Raw genomic sequence first — 26505 nt, forward strand, 5'->3', positions numbered from 1 at the left:
AAACCTTGGCTTGTACAACTCCAGACGTGAATCTGCTTTCAATTACTGAAAGTATTTCCACTTCAGTGAAAAAGGATCAAATCTTCAACTACAGCATCTTTAGGCAATGAATTTGATTATATTAAGCTTTAAGAATATAGAATGACTTTGTGACCCAGCTGTATATTCTATGCATATTGTTTATTGGGTATACAAAAAAGAAGGAGCTGGCACTTTAAATGAGAAGCAGACACAAATGTGTCTGCTCACAGCAGCGCTGTACTTCCACACCAGAGCTCTGCTTTAGGGTTGTTTTTTTTTTTCGGATGCCCACGTAAATGTCAAAGATTACACTAAGCTTTAAATGAAGGATTTTACAATCCTTTCGAAATTATTCTGGCCTGATTTCTTCCGTACTTTTATTTGCATAATTTGCACTGTATTTGTAAAGTTACATTTTTCTTTCTAGACTTTTGAACGAGCACAATCTCTTCCACATCCCCCCCAGTGCTGCAGCTACCGCAGCCTCTAGGAAGCACAAAAATCAGAAGCACTTTATACTTTTCCCATCACACGAGCGTAACAGAGTCGGGCGAGGGAGCTCGAAGGCTTCACTGCGCAGCGAGATGCGATACCTCAAACGCAAATTATGCAAAAACTTCTCATTTCTTACATCTCCGATCCCGCAAATCTCTCCTACCGCATCCCAGCCAGACACCGGGTCGGGCTCTTTCAGCAGCACGGCACGAAGCAGGACAAAAGCGGTTACCTCTCGGCTTAGCCCCACCACCCGCGCCCGGCGGCCGGGTCCCGCTGCCCGCCGGCTTCACTCCAGGCGCACCCGAGCCGCGCAAAATGAGCCGGCACCGCCCCGCCCGGCCCGGCACCGCCCCCGCCCGCCCCGCGCCCGCACCCCGGGCCGCCCGAACGCGCCCGGCCGCCGGCTGCGGCCCGAGAGCGCTGCCGCCGGCTCGGCCCCGCACCATAGGCTGGCGGCAGCCGCTCGTGTGCCCCCGCGGGGACGGGCCGGCCCTGGCACCGCTAACCCTTCGGGCCGCGGCGGGCGGTGCAGCCGAGGCCGGAAGCTCCGGGGAGAGGCAGCGGGATCCTTCAGGGCGAGCGCGGAGCCGCCGCTGCAGCGCTGTCGGCACGGGCAGCGCGGGGCCGCGGCCGCGATTCACCGCAAAACGCGGGGATTTTCCCTGACACAAAATAAACTCGCTGCCGCGCGAGGTAGTTGTTATATTATTGTAAACTACCTGCCTGCTCCAAGCCGTCCCCGCAGCCCGCAAGGCGTTCGCGGGCAGGAGCTCAGGGCGGTGTGAGCAGACGGGTTCGGTCGGGCACGGCCGGAGCTCGAGGAGGAGCGCAGGGACCGGGCCGGGACCAGAGCGCAGCTGTGAGCGCGCAGATGTGACACCGGCGCCTCATCACGCACCACCTGTGCTTTAATTGAAACACAAACACCTCCCCCTCCATTTACCACCTTAGGAGACAGTTTTTCTTCATGTCTATAGAGGCATGAATATAATAGACCCTGCTTACTTCAAAACACTACTTCACAATTTATAATCAAGTCTGCTGCTAATGAAGCCTTTGGAGCTGCAGCTCGATCTGACTGGACACAGTATGCATCATGGCTGTCAGATAAAGCTATCAAATATTAGGTACAAAATGAAGCATTCACATTACCATTAATTTCTGATATACTGTAGAGAGAGCAGGAACAACAAGATGCCTACAAAATATGCAGATATAAATATTAAAACCAGAAAAATTTTGTTTTCAGCTGGTAATCAAACTGAAGTTACTGCCTCTGTCTTTATTTTAAAAAACAGATTTTTAATCTTTTAAAATGTCTGTGTGAGTCATTATTTCCAATGATTATCTCGTTCTTAACACTACTACACAAAGAACCTTCTGAGTTGGCTTAGAAAATACAGTGACATGTAGGAATTCCTACAAAACTCCTATTATGGTTTTCTTTTTACCTTGGACCTTTGCTAAAAACAACTAACTTAACTCTCCTCACCCAATTAAAAGATCTGTTGCTGACACAGGCCAAGTTATCACAGCAGCTGCCCAGAAGTCATATTTTGCCAAAAATCAGATCAAGATATTGTTAATGTTTCTACAATACTTCCAGGGAAGATGGTATCTTTCCAGAATATGTTTTCAACACTGTTATGTAGAAAGCTGCAATAAAAGCACATATTTCAGATGTATTATTCATAAGAAATTTAATAACATTCAAAAAGCTCACACAATTAGTGCTCATTTGCAACTTCCTGGAGAAACAAAGACTATACAGATTGAAACAGTAGAATTCTGCAAAACGAGGGGGAGAATAATGGTCTAAGTAGCCATGTCTTGATGAGGGCAGTCCTGGCTGGCATGGGGGGAAAATACTGAAAAAATCCGAAAGTAATAGCACTAATAGTACATCTTGACCCGAAGGTCTTCAAATCAGATATGCAACAGACTACATGTGCTTTGGCTTAGCACAGGAGAGAAACTGTAATGTAGTTATTATTGACTTAAACTTTACTCAGGCTTTTGGGGCAGTTTGATAAAAATGGGAAGCTTTTTGCAGTTCAAATTCTGGACAGAGTCCTATCTGTGATAACTGCAAGACCAGCCAAGAAAGACCTATGAGATGAAATCATGAACTAATGTAGTCATTTTAAGGAAGTTTCTAGCAATTCCACAGCAACATTCATATTCTCAGCATCTCTTCCAAGAGCTCTAGTTGTAATAAATGGGGTATTAGATCAGACAAATACTATTTTCCAAACTGCTGGAGTACCTATGGATAAGCGCTTTCTGCCGTTGAAAAATTTACTAAGTAATTAATTCAGTCATATATCCTTAGAGATCTTGAAAGAAGGAGGAATGAGAACTGGATGCTTGGAGTCAGCTCATGCAGAGCTCCAGAGCTCATTTGAATTACTGCCCTCTGAGAGCACCTGTAATTGCACCCCCTCTACAGAATACTGCTGTGGACCTGTGCAGAGAGCAGGATATTGGGTCCTCCAAGAGCCACATGCTATGGAAGGAAAGACACTGAGAACTGCAGCCTATCAAAAAAATAAGACATGGATGTCACTGCAGTGGATCCACTTCTCTCCATTTTCAGCCAGCTGCAATGGAATTTTCCTTTGCTATGAGATTTCCTGTGCTGAGATTCCACTGTCCCACTAATGCCAGCACAAATGATTTATGAAATCTATTAGGTGCAACACTAAAGAAATCTGGAACATAAATGTTTGCTTAGGAAAATATTTATATGGAGTAGACAAATGGGGGTGAAGCAAACTCTACCATGGATATGCCAACACTTTATGCCAACATAGCTCACGCCCAAAGAGTAAGAAAGATCAAACAAAACCTTGGGGGTAGGTGTGTGTGTGGGAAGAATAGCATGTGTTTCATTCATAGGAAAAGAGACAAGCACTTCTAAAAAAATTATTTGGTCAGAAGGATTATTATAGTAAATTATGCAGAGTATTAACCATTGAATTTGAACCCATTTTTAGTCTTTATTAATAACTCATTATAGTCCTTTTTCTTAATGTGGAATAAATTAGAGCTGTGTTAATCCATGCGGCTATCTGCAGGTACATTTATCACTACTGTAGCCACTTTTACTCTCTTTAGTGGGAACTGCATTTCATGGGCAACAGACACTCATCCCCTGCTGAACTCAAGCCATGGTGGCCTTTTCAGGTCAACAGAAGGGTCACCTGAAAACTTACCTTTTTTTTAAATAACTGAAAGGTACCACACAGCTGGCCTTGACATATGTGAAAGAATTTCTCTTCCTCTCTCACACTGTCTCTGTCATATTGCCACAATACAGAGAAGTGAAAACAAGTGAGCTAGGGGCCTTGCTGGTATAAGAGGGTGAGAAACTGCTAACGGGATGTTCTTTGTGGGAACTCAAAGCTTTTGGAACTGATTTCTCTTCCCTGATCCAGAAGAGCTCAAATTTTATGGCCTTCATAGCATGTTGCATAGTTCATATTTTTCCAGAGTGTATGAAAACAGGGAGAACTGTGAATGTGGTTAGTTTCTGGAGGGAGGGCTTTGTTTCAGCTTTCTAACTGGCTGGTTTGCATTTGGCTGAGGAGGGAGGCCTATTACAGCTTAGTCACAATGATTAATTTTTATATTCACATTTGAATTTGTGTCAGGTATCCAGGATTTTAAAGGTGGTAACAAGCAGCCATACTGACTCTCTGATAAAGATAAGTATTATCACAGAAAACTGACACATTAGTAATTCCATCACTTAAAGCTGACACCTGGAAAGGACTTAAGAGGTTACACTGGAGGTGACTCTGGGTAGTCATTAGACTAGAGTGGCCCAGGCACTGAAGCTGTACTCCTTGCAGCACATAACAACTCAGTCCTTACTGTAATGTTCCATAAGTGCCATCATACCAAAGAAAACTTTATTGTACCCATTTTTCACTGCCAAATGGAGGCACAAAGCTGACTTGTCAGTACCACAAAAGTAGTACCATGGGAGAGGGAAAACATGATGCCTCCGATAATCTGAGGCCTATCCTAATCGCTGAGCCTTTCTTCTCCTCATCAAGATTATCATTTCAGCTATTTATCAATATTCATGATGACCAGTGACTTTTATTAAAAGGGAACAAACACCTTTTTAGCCAAATACTAATTCACCTATTTGAATAGTAGTAGCCTAAGTGCCCTGTTAAGACATCCTATCATAAATAATTAGTGTTACAGCTACTTCTACTGAGATGCTAGGTGTACTTTAAAGGGATGCTGTTGTGTGTATTACAAAGAAATAAAAATGGAGTATCTACCTAGAAACTGAAATTGCACAGCATCAGTATATCACTTTGGAACATGTTTTTCTTACAACTCTATAAAAATCAGGGTTTACGAAATGTAAACATTTTTATTAGATAAGATATCAATTATAACAATATCAATTTTACAAAATAGACTTGATCAAACAAAATAGTGATAATACAGCTTTCCAGTTCCTGCTTGAAATGTGTTTAAAAAAAAGGTAAATTCATGTCTAGAAATGAAGGTGTTAAGAATACTATCTGATATCAACAGGATTAGCAGGATAATGTGTTCCCATGAGAAAGCACGTGCCCAAATATATTTAATATAGAACATCTTGTAGTTCTTAAGCATTTAAATAGTATGCTACATTGACTATTTTTTTCTCACAAGTGAAGATTAAGATGAACCATTTTTCATGCAGTAATGATGCTGATTTAAACAAGAACAGACTAAGACCTTGATGAGCTCACAGATTTAGTGTTCAAATCTGAAAACAATAAACTTTTTTCTTTTCATTTACATTGATAAAGTCTAACTCTATTTTTTATAACCCCTTCCAAGACTGTATCAAGAATTTTGCAGTTTCAGATCAGCATTTTTCTAAAAATACAAGTGGAAATTGTAAGCAAGTAAATGTAACTGGGGTAGGAAAAGAGTTATAGCAAAAACATAGTCCTTTCAATAAAGGATTAAATTATGACATGTTTCTGGAATGCAAGTGGGTAATATGTGTTGGTTTTTTTTTCCTAAGAAGCCATACAAAACTATTCAGTGTACATTTGCTCTGTGATTTTTGAGTGCTACAGATTCATATAATGAATAATTTCCCAGCAATGCAGTATAGGGCAAAGTAAAAAATGCAAAATATTTTTGTATTTCAATACCTAGATTTTTGCTGTTTAACAGTAGAATGTCCTGATTAGAATCATCCTGCTTATATAATTGGTCACATATAAGGGTATGGGAAAACATAAACTTACAGTTAATATACAAATTGAATATCTTGAGCTCCAAATTCTGAATTACTGAAGACATAAATATTAATCATGATGCTTTTCATAGTATTTATATAGTTTTTAGTTACTTTTTCACTGATACATTCCTGTGTTTAAATATCTACAGTACCAGTCAGCCGGCAGAGAAAAAGGGCACAGATGCTTTGAATGATTAACACAGTTCTTGGAAACACAAAGAATACATGCTTTCCTTATCTTATAGTACAGCCAAGTGAGGAGGAAGAGGACATTTTCATGAAGGGTCTAGGGGATTAGATGATGTATCAATAAGCCCTTTGAAAGAAATATCCCGCCTCCAAAATAAATAAAAAAAAGGATTAATGCTATTTGTTTCAGAAGAACTGCTATATGAATAACAGTAGTGAAATGGAGCAAAAAAATAATGCTCTGGTGTTTTCAGGTCATTTTACCTAATTTTTGAGGAAAAGCAATAATATTTTAGGAAAAACTTTAAACACTTCACTAAAGAAAGAAAAGTCCAACTATAATCTGAACCTTACATCTTTCTTTAAACTGAACTCTCTATGAATTTGAAACTTGTTTGTATTTGTGGTACTCATTTCAATGCCTCATCAGGACACTAAAAGGAAAACTGTTAAAGATCCTAAAACATGCACAATTGTGGCACCTTCCTCCCTTCATTTTTGTATTGTTTTCCTATTGTTTTGCAGTAGCCTCTATCAGCAGCTGCTACTCACTGCCTTTCATCAGTAAAAGAAGGCAAAGAAGCAGTTGCTTGCACAGCTAATGCTCCGAACTGGAGACTGAGTGTCTAATCTTCATAATAAGCAGCTTCCAACTGACTAAGTTTTGATTTACATTTAATACTTGGGTCCACAGCTCTAAATCCCTCTGGATTACTGGATTATTTTTTTAATTAAAGATTTACACTTTTGTCAGGAAGCAAAAGAGAAAGATATTTACTGCAAATGAAAATGACATAAAAAAAGTAACTGGAAGGAAAAAGAGTCAATTTGGTATGTAAACTCATGAGACACAGGACATCTCTTAACAAACAAGGTATGTGTAGGCTGTTTGAAACAATCCATTTAGAGTAAAATAGTTTTGTATAGAGGTCTGCCAAAAAGAATTGGCTTTTGTGAACAAACCAGCCTATTGTGAATCTCTTAGAATTGGTAAAGACCACCAGCAGGGAAATCCTATCAGTATAAGAGATTAAGCTCTAAAAAACCATTCTATTCCTAATGATGAAGCTAGAATTTCATGCCTCTAGAAAAGTTTAACTGTATTTTGATTATCTGGGAAAAAAAAGAAAAAAAAAAGAAAAAAGGTTCAAGGTACTTCTCTAAAATTACATCTTTAAAAAGGTGTTTTAAAATCAGCGGCACGCACACAAACACAAAAATCAATAACCATGTAATTCCCACAAAAAATATTTCACATATTTCTTGGAATAAGTATTATACAGATCATGACACAATCTATGTGGCTTGGACTGTGGGTTCAGCTGCTGCCATCCATCTTCTATTTTGGCTTTTTGTTGTAAGAAAGATGACTGAAAACTTGCTGTGTCATTTAGGTCAGAAATTTCTTCTTTTGCTCAGTAGAAAGAAATCATTTCTTTTCTCCTAATTACAGCTTCTCCTCCCTCCCTTTACATCATAGCTCCTTGGGGAAAAATACCAACCACCAGAGCAAATTTTCTTTTTACACAGTTGCTGCTTTGGCAAGATCAGAAAAAAGTGTCATCCTTTGGGTAAGTCTGTCAAATAGATTTTTTATATACAGTTCGAGAATGTTCATCTGAAAGTACTATATCTGCACTTCTGTATGCTTATATGACAATTATTGCCTTGGAAAGGTGGCATAAAAATTATTTCACACTCCTCTGACACCTGGTGTGAGCCTTATCCCTGCAAGTGGTCTATCTACAAAATGGTTATACAAATCATACACGTAAAATAAAATAAATACTTTCCAAAATATTAATTTGGGTTTATTTTTTAAAAAAAATGTATCTTCTAAAAAAGAAACATTTCAGGCTGCTGTTAAGTAGACATCTTATTACCTTTTCTTAGAGAAAAAAACAGAGGTTTTCATAAATAATTAGAATAGGATTTATGTATACTTTATGTACATTTAGAACTGCCTACATGAACAAACCTTCCCATGGTACACATTCAGGCAGATGATGAATGCCTGGTGATAGGTGGGTTGTTAAGCTCAAGACTAAGTGCTGTAGTGCATCTAGAATTGCATTTATGGCACACCTTGAAGTGATCTGTTGGATATTCATTCTCCTACAGAGCAGGTGATCATTTTCCACATTCAACCCAACACATTTAGTATTTGCCAACATGACAAACTGCTAGTGAAATAATTTTATTCTATACCAGCAGACATTGCATATTCAGAAACAGGGTGTAGACACTATCAAGAATTTTAAGCTACCATTTACTTAAGAGGGGAGAAAGGATAAGAAAATATTTCTTCCTTTATATTTTGTGCTCACACACAGAGCATGAGGCTGTACCACAGGTACACTTGGGCTCGCCTTACTTCAAGCAAGACTAACCACTGCACAGATTTCCAAAACACAGTATATTACATAGAAATTATCACATGCAATAGTCTCAAAAGTTTTTCTTCCCACTAGCACTTCCTCGTACTCTATTTATTTGCTTGGCATGCCACTGCATAGATGTCAGACTGCCATGGATCCATGTGTGTTAAACAGCTTCAGAAATCCTACTTTGGCTCTGTCATTCAGCTGCTATTTTCACAGCAGCCAACTTTATCACTATCATTTCCTAATTCCATCATCTAAATGATTTCACTTAACTGCATTTCACTAAAGACCTTCCCACAAGCACTGCCAGATTTGCAGGCTTTGGTGTTATCTGCCAAGAGAGGGAACTCAAAGTCCAGCTGAATTCTCTCATATGAGAGTCCTTAAAATGTGAACAAGTAGTAGAATATTCAGCCTGAAAGATATTTCTCAAGAAAAATAAATCAATTAAATGTAATATATATAGAGAGAGGGCATACAAAAGCTAATGGCATGACACAGGTTTTTAGACTACAGATGAACCAGCACTCATCACACACAGCCCCACATTTTTCCCACTCACCACATGCTGACACTTAAAGAGCAAAACACTCAAAGTGTAAGCCTAAATGAAAACCTACATGGAAGAGGGGAGCCACATTTAGGATTAAAAATGCCAATGTGACTGAATCAGCTCTGAGGCCAAAAATCTGAGATGGTCAGAACCAAGCCTGCTGGAGAAGGATTCAAAGATAAGAAGAGCATTCAGTAAATAGGCAGCTTTTATTGCAAATATCCTGAAGATAATCAAATTTACAGAAGCTGTCCTTAATACTGGTAAATTGGCAGCTATAGCATAACCAGTGTCTCAGAGTTCTCTTTTCTTTCTACAGAAGTGTTTCCTAAAGTATTTCCCCACATACACACAACCTGCCTTTGCTTCTCCCTGCTATCTATTATACTACAAGAAGCATCGTCAACCCTTTCTCAAGAATCTGGATGTTCCCTTACTTTGGGATTCCTGTTCCCTCTTTCCAATTTGCTGGGGATGCTAGTGCTTCATGAGAGTTGAAATAGTGATCTTACTACTTTTGCTCAGTATTTGGCTGAAGTGGTGTCAAAAGAGTAGAAAAGTATGGAAAACAGTTTCTTCTTAAAATTGCATGGTAAATGTATGTAAAAACCCCCTAATTTTATTACAAGATCTCTATTCCACATTTAATGTTTCAGTTTGCTTTTAGTAGTTGTATTGTTCTCACATCTCTGTGTCTACCACCCAGAGACCCAAATGCTTTTTCTACAATGGAGGTGATATATACATACATAACTCAGTCATTTATCTAGGCAAAGGCAGTGACTGTTGAATAATGAACTTCAAGAATTGCTGCCATCAGTTCATCCCTTCCTCTCCCCTTTTCTCCTCCCTACCTTGAATTGTCCTTTCTCATTTTGTCCACATACCTTTGTGATAACTTTATGGGGGTGACACAGGAAGTCTCCCGTAGAGCTCTGTGCTGAAGAGCAGAGACTCATCCTGGAAGTAATTTTGAGACAAGCCCTCAAATGTGGTGTACCAGAATCCTGGTGTTTGAAATCCTTTTTTCTATTCATATGGTCTCCCATTAATTCTTCTGAAATTTCCCAGGAGCCAGTGCTTCCTGCAGCTGGACCACAGACACTGGAAAAAGTACTCCAAGGGCTATGCAAGGGCACAGTGGCACTTGCTGTGATTGTAGGGCAAACATGCAGTGGACTTATTCCACAGTGAATTCAACTAGTTGTGGGTTTCAGTTCTCTGTATAACGAAAAGGGATTTGTCGCTATCCACACAGGATAGCTAGATGGAGAGTGCTTAGGCATGTAACAACATGATTTCAATACCTCATCTGAAACTACTATGCTCTAAAGCCTGGTACAAGAATTTATCAACTGAAGTCCATCAGTATTCTTTGCCTTTTTTGATAGCACTCATACTAACATCCAGCACAAGGGTCACATTGCTGTTTAAAACGCTCTTGCCCTAAAGTAAACAAACCAGACACTGATAGATTTGCTGAACTACCCTGAGGCAGAAGCAGTTTCATGGATGGAAAAAAGAAAAGATGGGCAAAGGAAAAGCTGCTTGACAGAATTTTCTCCAGGTTTTCTAAATCTTAACATCTATATTTCATTCTGGAAAATCCTCCAATTAATAAAGATATTTCTACTGTTATAATTTTTCCCCCTGAAGTGTTGAGAAATTGATAAAGTTGGGCCTTCTCTTTTCCTGCAAATTTTTGCATGCTGGTTAAACAAGTTAAAAACATGTCCCACAACAAGCTGGTGGTACAAGAAGGTGGTAGTAGCAGAGTATTTTAAAAGCTAACAAAAACATCGAAGAGAAAATCTATCATACCAAACAGTGTCTGAAAATCTGAAGCTCTGAGTGATGAATGTGTATCTCCCCCTAATGGAGGCATATTTGAATTTATCTTGAAAGAAAATGTTGATAACTTAAAATCCTAACACCCAAAATAACACTGTTACATCATGTTCACCTTTCTGGCTTTCTAAGGAATCTGTTAAGGTATGTATCTATGACTTAAAATAAACATTAAACTATTATTAGCATAATTTTGTTTTCTTAGTGAGTTTTATTACATAAAGCGAAGTCTTAAATATATGTGCCTTTCAGCATAGTTCTACAGTACACAGTCAGTAGCCATTAAAATTCCCTTAAATTATCTTCTGTCAGTCATTTCAACTTCTGTTTTAGCTAAATGTTTTCCTGTTTCTTAAAAAGTCAGCAAATTGCTATAAAAATGACAGTGACAGGCCACAGTGGTTTGGGTTGTGTGGTATAAAGAAACACTTCATATATGCACAGCTGCTGGTAATGAATGCAGCATGTTTGAGGCCTAATCTTGGACAATTTCCTACATTTCTGACTGCAGTTTCTTTGGCAAGATTTTGAGGACAATATTATCTATATGTCCCAGCATTTCAGCCAAAACTTTTCAATACAAGAGTTTGGCACTGTGCACTGGCTTTCAAAAATCTGTCCTCTCACAGTTAACAACTTTTTAGGAGTCTTAGCCCTTTTTATTTTTCTTTTTTAAAGAAGCATCATGTTCTACATAATGACCCTGTAGGATATAGCAGACAGATTACATTTCTATATAATAAAATCCCTACTTGTGAAAGATGCCAGATTGACAGCATCAGACACTAAAATTACATTTGTCCACAGCCCAGCTGCAGTGCAGCAATGTGGTTGTTTTCAGAGCTCTCAAATTTAAGCTACTGCAATGTCGAGGGTAAGTGAATAGCTCTGGACTTTGTGCTGCCAAGACTTCTGATAAGCCTGGATGTGGGTATAATTGGTCTGGTGATACTGTAACTAAGTGGTATAAGTAGGACCTCGATTAAACTCTGGAATCTATACAGGTCATACTCCCTGAAGGAGGCATTTAACCTATCTCATCATAGTAGTGAAAGACTCTACATCTTCACTACCAAAACTAGATTTTAACCTAAACACATGGGTACACAGGTTTTCTCCTAATATAGAGAAAATGCGAAAAAAAAGCAGCAGTCTGGGTTGAAGGTATGGGTGTAATCCCAAATGACTTTTCCTAGGTTTTGAATGTGTATTGGAAAGGAAGTTTAGGAAATTTGATGCTGAAGAGTTGTTCTTTTTAAGTTTTTCAGTTTAAATAGGACTGTTTTTCTTTGCAGGAATATGCTCTTAGCACAGTATGCTCTTAAATAGAACTTCTCCAGCTGTCAAATTTTAGTCTGTAACGTCAACAGAATGAGATTCAAAACTATGGATAAACATTTGTTAAAATAATCACATTTTAAGGCAAAGACATACACGTTCTTGTATACCAAAAAGGACAAAAATAAGCTCATAAGCAAGAAGAAGATCGAAAGAATATGTCAACCTACACCATTAGTCATGATACAGAAATATTTCCAATTTCATATAAGAACACGAAAGTTAAAAATTAAGAACTCAGAAACAAAGATCTGTATTACAAACCAAGAAATATGGAGAAGATATAGGAGGGATCTAGCATTATAACTGAAGTAGGACATAGTAGAAATCACAAAGTAAAGCCCAGCACAATAACAAGAAAGAAATAAGAGCCACAATTAAGAAAGCACTTGAGAGAGTAAAAACTTTCCCAAACATTTTTCTGCCCAGGATTTCTGCTGATTTTATTTTTAAAGGGAAGCTAAAACTAAACACTTAATATTAATATTACTCTGGTTAACTAATTAATTAATTGATGCTTAATCTTAACCATCTTATTTAAAAAGTATCTATTAATAATATTGTGACATCAACAAAACCCCAACAAAACCAGCCCCACAACAAAACTATAACAGACTCTATGAGCTAATGCATTTAATCAAGGATCAGTCTAACTATGGTTGTGAGTGTTGAAACATGGATTTTCACATCTGTCTCATCTGGACAATCAAACTGCAAGGGCCAGCCATGATAGAGATTTCCTTTCCTCCCCTAATGCAAAGTATTACTGAGAACTGGTTTATATGCTTGACAGAGAGTAAATTACATAGATATAGGAGATCCTCTGAAGATTTGTGATTCTTGTGAAAGAGGTTAACATGAGTCAGGGAACATCAGAGTTTAGGATATATAAGGTAATCCAAATGCCGTCAGTCATTGTCTTAAGACAATAACACAATTTTGGTTGTTGGATTTTCTTGAAAAACATTTTTTCTATTACTTTTGGGATTTCAGTTCAACTCCAGTACACAAACCTATTGATGTTGTGTTTGTGCTTCAAAATATGTTCACTTATGCAGTTGATTATTTAAAACCAACACTCACTATTCAGCAGTACTTGGTACAATAGCAGTTTTGCCCGGTGGGAAATATAAAAGAGCAAATGAATAGTTTTTCCCTTTATTTTGTTTTAAAAAAGAAGGAACATTTATGACTCCCATCCCTCTAAAGCCTTCAACCCACACCATACAAAGAACAAAAAGAAAAGTATGGAGATATATAACTGAAATGCTTTAACGCTGCTAAACATTGCAACAAAACATAGATGTCTTTAGATGAAAAAAACCACAATGTCTTACCCTGTCTAGGACATATACAAAGACTACATAAACACAGGTTTAAACCATGTATAGGACAACACACAGAGTGTAGGACTAAACTGACAGCTTTCACAAATTTATACGCATTGCCCTCTTCAAATATTTTTAAGGTGAGATTGTAAATATCAACAATTTGGTCCCTCCAGTTCAACCTAGAGAAAATCTGGTGAAGAGCCACCGGGATGATTTAGACATTGGAGAACTTGCAACATAAAGAGAAGTTCCAAGAAGGGATTCGGGCAATCTCGGGAAGAGAAGGCTCATAGGGATTAATGACAGTCTTCTAGTCTCCCAGTACCTAAACAGAGGTTAGAAGGAGGATGGAGGTACTCTCCTTCACAGAGGTGCACAGCGACAGAACATGAGTCAGTGGGTCCAAGCTGCTTCAGGGGATATTCTGTCTGGATTTAAACAAACAAACAAACCAACCTTCCACTATAAGAGCAATTAAAAATTGGAATAAGTTGCACAAGTATGAGGTGGAATCTCCCACCTCATAGAGATTATTTCAAATAGTCTCTGCTTGAGACATAGTCCTTCATCATCTAAGTCTAAGGCCTGGCTTTCATCAGAGGGTTGGACTGGATCAGTTCCACAGATCCCTTTCAACCCTGGCTTTATGCAATCCCACAGTCTCAGTTTAATGTGTTTTGTAACTACAGAAAGAAGGGCCTCCTAGCTGAATCATTGTTTCTCATCCTCAAATTAACATTTGTTCTTAAAGTATCTTGCCAAACAAAATACCATCCCACACATGCAAGAGAAAAAAAAAAGATAAGAGTTCAGTCACACTGCTATCGACATGCTTTATTTGTTTACCGACATACTTTCCTACATACTTTTCTTTTCATGTGGTGCTCAAGTGATACTAGAAATGAACATTGACTTAGAAGGTTTGTTTTTTTCAGAAGATTCGGTGCATTAGCAATCTTACTGTATTGGTGGCTAGAGCTGCAAAATAAAGCAAAATAAATCTAGTTGTGAACCAGTAGCCTACATGCAGATAAACTTACAGGACATTCTAGATTCACCTACACCTCTTTCCTTGAGCTTTGTGAAATTGTCAGTGAAACATAATTTCAGTGGAGCATATGGACTGTAATAATACGCTATTTCTCTCTATATGTAAGAGTAATACTGCACTTCTTTTATGGGTTAAACCTACATTTCCTGTGAATAATATGGGAAGCAGGGGGGAAAAAGAGCATATAGAGTGATATATATAGAGAACTAATGACAAAGCATGATTAACTGATAAAAACAGCTAAGTAACAGGCAGCATAAATTATCTCAGCTCTACTAGTTTACAGCACCTACAGGTGCACACCATTTGAAAAGAATTCTTACCTCATGGTGCTGAGAAAGCTCATAGCCAAGTGTGTTTAACTGCAAACACTTTAAGTCTTCAAGTTTCATTTAGCTACAAATAGACACTTAAATACACATATATATACACAGAAAAGTATATATTTATTTCCAGAGCACAGAAGTACCCATACCAAACCAAGTATAACGGGAACTCTGCTTCCTTCAAGAGACTGTTGCAATTCCTTACCTCACTGAATTACATCATCCTTTTCTCTTCTGCTATGGGAAATCTCTTGAAGCAATTCAATACTAGCAGAAAAGTCCTTTTGCATGAAAAGAAGAGCATAATAGGGCCATATAAGCCCATAGCAAGTGCAAAAACACTTCTGTAAGTATAATGGCTCAGGATCCAGAGAAAACAGCAAGGCAATAGTTACGTTGGATATGCTAAAGGAGTTGACTGCCCAACTCAGACAGTGAGCTCATATTTCTCTATTCCCTCCTAAACACTCTATAAGAATAGAAGAAGGATCCAAGTTCAACCCAAGCCTTAGTATGGTGTCTGAACCAACTGGCGGGGTCTTACCAGTGTGAAGTCCATACACCAATGATATTAACAGTTGTATAAATAATGACTATACAACACTTTAACACTTTTGCAGAAAATTAAATGTGTTAAGTAATAATATTTAATTTTGAAAACATATGAGGAGATGTTACATTTTCAGCAGTATCTTTATTCATGAATTTATTACTTTGTTATAGACTGGAGACAAAAATTCATCACTAGCTGACTCATATTTTGCATTACTAATTTTCAAGTTATGATCTTGCTTCTATTAATTTTGAATTAAGATAAATGAAAGCATTTAATTCTCAAAACCACAGAGCTAGATTCAGTTTTGTAACTACAAAACCTGTCATGGTGTCAAAATGTAGGGAAAAGGCAAGAATGCTGTCAGGTGAAATATAGGTAGTTACTGTGGCTTGACAAAACTAGCAGAGAAGAAATAACTTTAACATTATTTCTTTAGTAGGACTCTAGAGAGTAAGTGGCTATTATCTTTGAAGTACAGGACTCTGGGCACATCCCAGCAAGCTTCACAAACCCACCAGTACAGTTGTTTGAACAGAGCTTACAGAAGGACAAGTTTATTTTTAATTTTATACACTGTTTGTTCTCAGTTATAAAGTAACTTTCTTATTTTAACATAATATTGACCATTAATTTCTAAGCCTGGGTCTGCAATTCCAGATACTTGAAAGTACAATTACCACCATGTACTCCCTCCTTACTCAAACATGTGATGAACAATGAAGGAAACAAAGAAACTTTTATTAATCTCACAAATCCCATGGCTACTTTTAGATGACGCAGCATTGAGTCATAATTCATCAATGTATATAGGATAACTAACATCCAGCTACCTCACGTTTACTATGGTGGTTCTAGTTTCTGCCTAAGGACAGGGAAGCGGCAATCTGGAAAGTTACAAACTTACGTATTAAAGGTTTCCTTAACAGGATGTTAAAACCAGACCCTCCAACGAGTTTATTTTCTTCATCCTACCTAATAAAAGATTCCTCTCTGTATAACCTGGTCAGAAAGAGACAAGTGACACTGGAGCAGGAATAACTTGCATCAGACATAACAGTCCTGCTCCCTCCTGTTTAATGACCCTTTCCTGCTTGATCCAAGCACTAGATGAAAATGGTAAGATCCACCTCTTCCCTCTAACTTGAGACCCAGTTTCTAAAGCCCACGAAAATAAAGGCAGAACAAGTAAGTGAACAGATAGTGAATTCCTGTTACTCCTTGTGCCTTCCTGGGAATGAGAGGTCAAATAGGAACGTACCAACGTACAAGGAGTTCAGTGTACTACAAGAGGGAGTACCATCAGGTTCCAAAATAAATTTACATTTAGTTTTGAAATAGATATTTTGACTGGTTAGTTATTTATGGAAAGTCCAATTTGCACTTTTAAATTTTTGTTTTGAATTAATTTCCTCCTTTTGCTGCCTCACAAGTAATTTTGTCATGTAAATGAGTTGCAATGAGCAATGAGAAAGTACATGCAAGCACAAATTAGGTGATGTAAAACTCAATCACACACTTCCAGATCTTCAGTAAACCCTAAGCATTTTTGTATTACAGTTATGCCAGTCTAAAGCTGCCAAAAGGGGAGGTCCCAGGCCTGCCTGCCTCCCTCCTACTCCTTTTATTAGATCAGCCTATGCAGCCGCAGGGTGAGTCAGTTCAGCTGGCTGGCGATGTAAGGTGATTTTTTTTCAGGGTTAGGTTCCATTAAAGTTGACATTAAAATATTTAGTGCTGCTGCAATTATGTCCATCTTCTCCAAATCCTGCCTCCTGTGTTTTGTCAACTGTGCTGTTTGTCTGACTCTGCGGGGAGCAAGTTCAAGCTACTAAATCTTCGGGGAAACTATGCAAAGAATTTAGGAGTAGAGGGGGTGGGGAGAAGATCAGGGAATAATACTCTGCTGGCTCAATGGCCTCAACTAGATCATTAAGAATTTGGATGAAAGCCTGCCCCAATACAAAGAAGTGACAGCCACTGCATAGCAAGACTCAGGATGAAGGCAGTACCAACACAGTGTACACTAGCATGGACCATCACTCCTGGATCATCCAGTGAGTGAACTGACATGCTCTGTGTCTGTGTAATTACGTGCTAAGTCTGCAAAAGAAATGGCCACAGCATCTGTCTGGAGTCAAGTGGGATGGGATCATCCCCTTTAAATACATATGGATGTTGTATTGGATACTGTGGGGGGAAAATTGTTACTTCAACAGATCAAGAAAATATCAATATGCTTCAATTCACCTTTTTTTTTTTAATCTTATGAATCAGTGATTTGGCATGTTTATATTTTATTGGGAGAAAGTGCCTAGAAAAGTAACATCAAACAGCTGTTTGTTATAAAAAAACAATGGTCTTCAGAGCTTTTTATAATGAGGTCGTATTCATTTATTCAACTGGAATAATTCTGTAATGATTCAAATTATGATTTATTAACCCGTGTCTGGCATAGGAGATAAATCCCATAAATAACTCAAACAAACCCCTCTGAATGGTGAATCAAAAAATATATTAAACTGAACTAAAACAATCCTGACACAGCTGGATCATGAAAAACTGTTCAACTCAGAGAACATTTAAAGGTTAGAGCTCTATTACAGGTAAAAGAAAAAAGATCACAGACAGAGAAAAAAGGATTAATACAGTGAGTACCTGGTGCTTCTTTTATTCATTTCATTTTTATTGTAAGGCCACCATTTTGCAGATGGTCTGAAGTATCACATTCCTTACCATCTCAAAAGGTTCTATATCAATTATTCTAACTATGGGTCTATAAGAGCAGCCTTCAGACAGCTGCTGGAAATAAAACAGACATTATAGAAGCAGTTTCCTAGTATCTTTCTCCATGAAGATTTTTTAAATAAAGAATGCAATTGTAACATGGCATAAAACTGCCAAGGTTTATGGTCTTGCATATCTTGCACGCTACAAATGGAAGCCAGACTCGAAGACCTCACTATGAGCACACAGAACACCGGCCACAGAAGTACCAATAGTGACAATGATTAAAATTTCTGTCAATTGAAAATCTTTCATAAAACCGTATAGGTGGATTCAGTGGTTAATCAGTCTTGATGCTAAAATGCCACTGAATGTAAAATGTTAAAATTTACATGAATGATTTCTGCATCATTCAGTCAGTTATTTTGCCAGAAAAACAGTCAGCCTTGTAAAATTATAAACAGTCAATATTTATAAAGCATAGGGAACAGTACTGTCTTACTTTCATTTCTTTAAAAGTTTTCCAGTGTTAGACAACTTTATAGAAGTCAATATTAACAACTGCAAAAGCCTTTCAGCCCGATCTTTTAATATTCCTAATGGAACTTTACTATAAATTGGCACCTCTGTTTGCAGTCTTAACTCATTTTCTTTATGCCTATCTGTTGTATCACTACATATTTTGCACTCCTGAATGAAATTATCTGTCTAGAGTGCTTGAAAACATCCAATACTGATAGCTGCAATTTAATATTTCCATGGAAAACCTAAATATTTTATCATATGATCTAACTGCTTCTTTGCCTCCTTTTCCTCCACCCAAATACAGAAGATAAATATTTATTGAATAATTCAGCATTTTCTGCCTTACTCTGGGGAATTCTATTATTTTTGTCTAGATTTGGTTAACATTGTTGGAATTCATTCAATTTCATTTTAACAGCCACAACAAGAAACCCAACATCTGCCCCATTAAAGGAAATGAAAGAAAAAAAGAAAAGAACTCACCAAACTTACTGGTCATGGATTTCTCCCTACTTTTCCCTTCTGCTGTTTCAGTTTTATGAATTTCTTAGCTGATACATCCTCCTTATTATCAAATTATGCTCTCCTCCAGTTGTTTTTCAATACACATCCTCTCAAACTGATTTATTTAACAGGGCTTTTTGTTTTCTATCTAAGGCAGTTTTCAACACAAACTTGAAAGAATCATTTCAGGTTTTGGATTTGAATTTTTTTTTTGAGTTTGTAAAGTACATTTTTAATTTGCCAAGATAGATTTTTCCATTAATAGTCTTTCACACAGAATCTTTTCTGGTTTTCATTTTCCTCTATTTAACAGTCATAAATTAATCTGTTCACTCATCTAAGCCAACATTAACTGTGATTTTTTTCTTCTTTTTTAGTCATCAATATATGTTTAATAAAGAATTTATTGTACCGATATTTTAGTCATCTATTATTTTTTTGAATGCTCTGAATAATTTTAGTACTGCTTTCATAAGGCATACAGAACATTATCTCTCTGTTGAAGTCCCCACAATAACACATACAATTTTTTTCCCCTTAGATGTTATAGGTAGGTTCTTAATGAGTCACATTGTCCCCCAGTGTGATTTTCTGTCATAGTTTCTTGATCAAGTTTAACTTTAAGCATGTTTTCAGACTCAATTACTTTAATGCTAACATGTTCTGTTAGGTACTGACAAAAGGCAGAAAACCCCATATTGGCCATACAATACAGTCTTTCTGTGGAAACATATTATTTGTTATTTAAATTGTGTAAACTGAAATAAAAATGACAAGAAAAAATGAAGCTGGTTCAGTGTAGCAGTAATTTTAACCAATGTCATAAATAAATTGTCTTGCACCTTACTACAAATACTGGCATTCTGCACTGTCTGTTACTCAACATATTTTATAATCAGATTTTAGTTCTCTATGATACACACCAACTCAGAAGTATAGATGTTGCTGTAATAACGTTGTTACTAAAATGCTATTTGTACTCTTAGCATATTCATTTTTCTTCTTAGTGCTTTATTGTCCTTTTTCTTCTACCTTTATTTGGTGTTACTAAAGTGTTTTTATTTATAAGCATTCCCATTTGTAATTTTGGAAATATTTGTCATTTGTCTTTTATGTATAAGGTAGGTGAATTACATTTGCGATTTCCTTTGGAAGTACATTAGGTTCTATACCCTATACTGAAAAAGTAATATGCTTAAAATAAATTTTTCCTTCATCTTCAGACATACCTGAATATCATTAAGACTACCGGCATATATGAGCTTAAGTTTTGCTTTCCAGGTCCAATTAATTGCCTTAAACTGTTAACAGTCTGTGTTCAAGTAAGGCATGGCTTTCTTAGGTAGTCCTTCTGCAACTATTGTGTCAAAATATATTTATTTGTATTTACCTGTTAGTGAAATAAAGAGAATTATAACACAAAAGAAAATGTAAAATTCAAGACTGTATTGCCTTTCAAGGAGTTGGCAAATGAATTAATAGATGAACAATTCTCCCCACAAATTGTCAGCAAAGTCATTTCACATCAATGATTTACTACTGTTGAGAAAAAAAAACAAACCAAAAAAAAGAAGAATGTTTTAGCATTTTCTCTTTCACTTCTCACTTTCTACTTTTTAAAAAAATATAAAATGTACATGTTAACATGTTTCAGACAGTTAGAGTCTAAGTGTTCCTCACTGGCATCAAACAGATCACTGCCAAAATGATGAGACAACCACACAGTCAGATGTGCCATCAGGCTTGAAAATCTCTGTGGTCAGCAAACTTTGTTGTACAAAAAGGCTGACCTTTACTACCTTATTTTGTTTTAGTTTTAAAGAAAGGTTAATTTGGAGATCTGTTAACTCACACAAAAATAGATTTAATGAGGTCTTTCATGCTTCTGGATGAGACGTTGATTTACGGGTTGCCACCAGCAGGTGCCGAACAGAAAAGAGTAACTTGTTAACTTGGACAGTGTCAAACAGGTTTAAATTGAATGAAATGGCTTGAAAGAAATTAGTTGAAAGGCTACAGATTGTTTTACAATGCTTTTTCACAATGCATTATTCACTAGTAATGATTTTAATGACTGGAAAAATATTATAGACACTAGTTATATGGGTGCATGTTAAATCACATGTTAAAAAGGGTAAGGGTGCTTTTTCATTCTATCTTAGAGTTAATATGCTGAGGTTTTACTAAATTTCTATATGGAAAACAAATCTCATTTCTCGGTAAAATCAGTGCGACATTAGCAATAATTACCATGTAACCAACATACAAGTATCTATGGTAATGAAAAGATAGTAAGAATCTGCCACTTGCATCTTGATTCTGGAATTGATTACTCTTTGTTTTCAGAGCCAGAGTAGATTTAAAAACAAATGTGCCAAACAAAAAACTTAGTTACTTTCAAGAATTTGCTGCTGTATTGTAAAATAGGGAATGCCTTCCTTCCATTTATTATATAAACATTTTTCCAGTTACACATCTAAGGATGGGTGTCTACATACAGATGCTAAAATACCTGACCTGGCAAGTATGCAAGTACCTCTGAGCTGCAAAACATCAAAGCATGTTAGCACTATGCCGTACCTCTTGACAAGGTCTATTAGTCTGAGTGAAGCTCCTGGCTAATGCAGACAGACTTCAGCACCCAAAGTGGCATGACTGGAGTGGTGCTTTTTAACACACAGATCCATCAGCCGTGGTCAAGTACAAACTGGGACTTTTCTGCACTTCATTGCTCAGTGTAAAATAAGCCCCATCTTTTCACTGGTTTCTCTGAAACACTGCTACCTTTACTTTATTTTTACAGATCATGTAGTGAAGACACAAATCAGACTTAAGGAAATGTTTAATCTTAGACAAAAACCTAGCAAAATTACCCCTGCTGGAATAAATACATTTCAGATATGCTGAAATAGGGCAAACTGCACCAAAATAAGCTGGGAACATGCAGGCTATTTTCATCCACACTTCACAGATCATAGAAAAGCTGTTGCTGTTCTCTTCTTTGTCTCTTCCCTGCTTTCCTCTGTCTTTTTGCATTAAGTCTGGCTTATGTAGTTCCATTTCAGCAAGTCACCTTTAACCTTCTGATTAGTAACCCGCTTGCTCTGTCTATGACATATTAACAGAGCAAATCCATGGCCAAAGACAGATATAACGGGCTTAGTGGGGAGGAAGTCATATAAATGCTTCCATATTGACATGCTGCCAGAAAAATATGATGAGCTCTTGTAAAGAAAAACAGAGTTTGCAATTACACTCTGTTTTTCTGTAATTTGCTAAGTCTAGGCCTGGAATTACAGCCTTATAATATTTGGAAAGGAATAATGTTACCAAGTTGCGAAACAGCAGTTCTTCACAGTTTCAAAACTAAGTTTGGCTGATTAAATCACTAAATTTGAAATCAAAACATAAAGTGCATTTTCCTGACTTCTTGCCTCATCCTTTAAAAACACAAAGAAAACAATCAAACAACTCACTAATGATTTTTCTGCTGTCCCTAGCAGTCAGAAAGTTGAATTAGAAAAGGAAAAAGGAATACCATGCTAGCTCAAGTCTAATACCCTCATTTTTCCAAAGCACAAAAGATTTTAAAGGTGAAAAAAGCCCTACTTTTGCCATTCCATTGTACATACTGTTCCTACATCATGTATCCCTCGTATCCTTCCCCTATGATGCAGTACAGTGACCTCTGGCTTCCCAAGCTGATGCCTAAAAGAAAATTCAGGGAGGAAAAAACCTCCAACGCAAATTAGTTTTGAAGGTGAGATAAGGAAAGGGTTTTAATTTGTGCCCAGGCATAAGATTACAAGACGCACGCACCTCTGTGTCTGAGATGTTACAATTTATAATACTGCCTGTCCAATCCCTGGTTTCGTCCACCCTGTGGCTTTTGCCCTGATCCACCCCCATCTCGCCCCTGGGGAATTGGGGCTGGGGGCATTTCAAGACCCTTTTTTCATCAATCTTCATCTTCTTCGGGGTACAGGGGGTATATATGCACCCAGTTCTTGACTGCACTTTTGCGGTTTAGGCCAAGGTACAAGCATTCTCCAAACAGAATAGGCCTATCGTAAAGAGAGACTAAACATTTCCACTGGAATTCAAGGGGTAGAACTGATATGGGGAGCATGGAATGGGGTAATAGGGTTGAAAATCTATGTTACTTCTGTGCTAAGGGTAAGGAAATAAGGGCTGCTGCTTCTAAATCTACTTCTGCTATATAACTACTTATAAAGCTTATAAAAATTAGAAAAATCAAAAAACTAGACGGACATTAAGGCCACTCCCAAAGGTTCCTCCAAGTCCCCGCACTGGCATCCACCCACATCCAAACACACTGCAGCCATCCCACAGCACGTCACTTGCATTGACACAAAATGCCCTTCATGCACACAACTTCTCTTAGAGCACCAAGGAAAACCTCGTTTCTTGGCCCAATCCTGTATACATCCTCACTCTCTCTTTGAATCAGGATTGCTGTGCTGCCAGTAGGAAGAAGCTTGTCTGAGCAAGAATCACCAGATATTATCCATCTAAAACAACCTTTGTTGTGCTGGTGCTAATGAGGGAATCATACCCGCTCAATACCCAAAGATGCTTAGACTTGTACCTGCCTTTGGTCCCTAAGTTTTCTGACAGACTGAGCTCACTGTGGAGTAGATGATAGAGGGTTTCTAATCTAGCAGTACACAGTGTCCAAGTCTCCTGAGGTTCATTAATGGGTAACTTAGCAAATCTGCAGCTATATAACAGCTAAGAAACATACAAAACCTGGAGTTTGGACACTCCAGAAGACTGACAAAAGAAGAGCAACAAAAAGTCTTCACCTTATGTCCCAGTTCACACATCTTCTGCTCCGACAGACTAGAGTACTACACCATATAAATAAAATTGCCAGAATTATCAACCATTATAAGATCTAACCAATATAGGTCTCCAGTGGAAATCTGTGCCTTTAAAGGAATTGCAAGTACCTCAGATAGACAATTTGATAGCATTCATAAGAGAAGATTAACTAGGTGCAGATAGGTCTATAAAATTACATGATAAAAGCTTATAGCAGGGTCTGACCCTCTACTAATTGATTAGCATGTTAAGCAGTTTAAATATTAAACTTCAAGTACAATAATATGAATGTATGAAAAGCCAATTAGTTAGAACACTAACTGGAGGGGGAATAAAGATGCTATTTTATATAATGTATAAGCATCTATTGTTCCTGACAGTGAACACACAATCTTAAAATAGAATAAAGATGACCTATGAGTTCCTTTATATCAAATTATATTTCACTTAATAAGGATTTTATTCACACATCTTGGGAAAAACATTTCTAATCTGATTTTATACAAATATAGTATATAAATATAAATATATTGAAACTGCTGTGAAGGGGTCTGGCATTTGGATCATGCTTCAGGCCTTCTCAAATGTCTCTCTTGGTACTTTACATAGTGTTGCAATGATGACTTCTGTTCAGATATTTCAGGAGTTATAAGCAGGTGTGTATGAGGGTATCTAAGTTCAATTTGTAATTCCCTCAGTTAAATTCAGCCAGAAGTATAAATAGTATCATCAGCAGTACAGTGGACCAGAATCTTTGGTGATTAACGCTGGTGGAACCCAGTGAATAAGCAGGTACAAACATTGAGTGTTCCTGATTGAGGCTTTCCAAGAAAGGCAGATCAGGCCCAAGGGACTAAGGAAGGGAAGACGACATAATAATTCGGGCCCCACAAGCCTGAATTTTCAACCAGCTGTTGAAAAAGTCAACTGCAGAGCTTTCTATAGGTAAGCAAATTGCATTCTGGCTGCAGATTTCTGGGAATATAATTTTCTAAATTGTTAGGGCAAAATACTACAACTCTGCTAATAAACTGCAAGCTGTACTTTCTGAGCCTTGCTGTCAAAAATATATTCATGTATTTTATAATAATAACTCAGATGGGGAATGGCTGCAAAAGACAAACTATGGAAACAACTAATGGAAACTAAGGTCAAGTAACTCCTCCCCTGATACAGGTCAGTACCATCTCAGCAGATTGGATGTGTATTTCCATTGCCATCCAGAGGTGAATTTTAACTGCAGCCACTTTAACATCACAAACATTAAATTAATGCAAATTGTATATCACTATTCATATTTTGCTCAGTTGGTAACACGTGTGCTCTCTTGCTCATGCTAAAAGGGAAACCAGCAGTTCCTTATAGCCCAAATTTTATTTCTGGCCCTTTGCTATATAAGAAATACAGATTAGCAAAAATTAAAAAAAAAAACCAACAAAATAGCATACAATACTACTACAACGAGGATTGTGGTACAATATGCCTACAAATATGAGTAACTCTGCTGCTATTTGCATGTTTTTCTTAGTGAATATGAAATACTTTCACTATCCAAATGCCACAACTTTCACTTAGGGTTTTCTCTATCTGTAGATTCCATCCATGTCACTAGTTTAGAAACATCCAAAGGATACACTCCATAAATGTGATACTACATACCCAATAGCTGCACAAATGTTTTGAGATAAAACAGCAGTTCTTATATTCATCATTTTAAGAATGAGAAACACATAACTGAAAAAGGGTAAGGGAGATAACACATTTCAGATACACTTCTCATCTTCAGACATCAGATGCACAAGTGTGCTACTCAGTTTTAGAACAAGCTAATGTCTAGTGAATAAGAACATAGCTAACATAAATTCATATAGAATGAAGAAACCTATGTAACTATGTGATACATTTAACTCCAATAACCTATCAAAGAATCTTTTCTCCCACCTGCCAAAGGCTGGTATATTCTGATGGCTAGAGGCCAGATGATTTTTTTGAACTATCATGATATAAAAGTCACTTTCAGAGGAGTTATGTGTAGTTTTCAGCCTTTTTCATTAATTTTTTTTTTCTACACAAAGCCTTAAGAATTTTCCCATGAAGATCTCTATAAAGCAAATCTGATCTTGCCAAGCTCAATTTTCTGAGTTTCCTTTGCCAGGTCCCTTAAAAGTCATCTGTGGCCAGTAATTGAAAACCACAGACTGTCGAGTGGACTCAGAAGTCCTGAGGGGTACATTGTAGAAGTAGCTGAACCTCATGAGAAAGCCCTGGCTGGTTTTATTACAACTTGTCTTTCAGAAAAGAGAATTGTAAAAACAGAGCTAAAAAAGACCTTACCTAGTGCAAGGCAGCGCTAAGGAGGAACCCTGCCTAATGTCTTCTTACAGCACACAGATGAACACACAGAAGGTGGTGAACCAGCTTTGGACAGAGTTTACATGTCAGTATGTGCCTGAACTTCCATGAACATCCAGTCTGGTTCATAAGTAAAGTTATACCATGGCAAACTTCACTTCCCCAGACAACAGATTTAAATTTCACTAATAGGAAGG

At 37.4% G+C, this 26505-nt stretch overlaps 1 protein-coding gene across 2 annotated transcripts in view; it reads right to left on the minus strand.

Moving 5' to 3' along the window:
* Positions 1-26505, minus strand: part of TENM3 (teneurin transmembrane protein 3) — a 381689-nt gene that overhangs the window by 239257 nt on the left and 115927 nt on the right. Inside the window, exon 1 of one of the 2 annotated variants that reach the window (XM_018070609.2) lies at positions 1239-1321. The exons of the other annotated variant lie outside the window; for it this stretch is intronic. The gene's annotated coding sequence lies outside the window, so the exon portion shown is untranslated. Of the gene's footprint in view, positions 1-1238; positions 1322-26505 lie in introns of those variants that run through there. 2 annotated transcript variants of the gene reach the window in all.

The sequence above is a fragment of the Manacus vitellinus genome, unplaced genomic scaffold (assembly GCF_001715985.3).
Source record: "Manacus vitellinus isolate BGI_N305 unplaced genomic scaffold, ASM171598v3 scaffold_0_pilon, whole genome shotgun sequence".
NCBI lineage: Eukaryota > Metazoa > Chordata > Aves > Passeriformes > Pipridae > Manacus > Manacus vitellinus.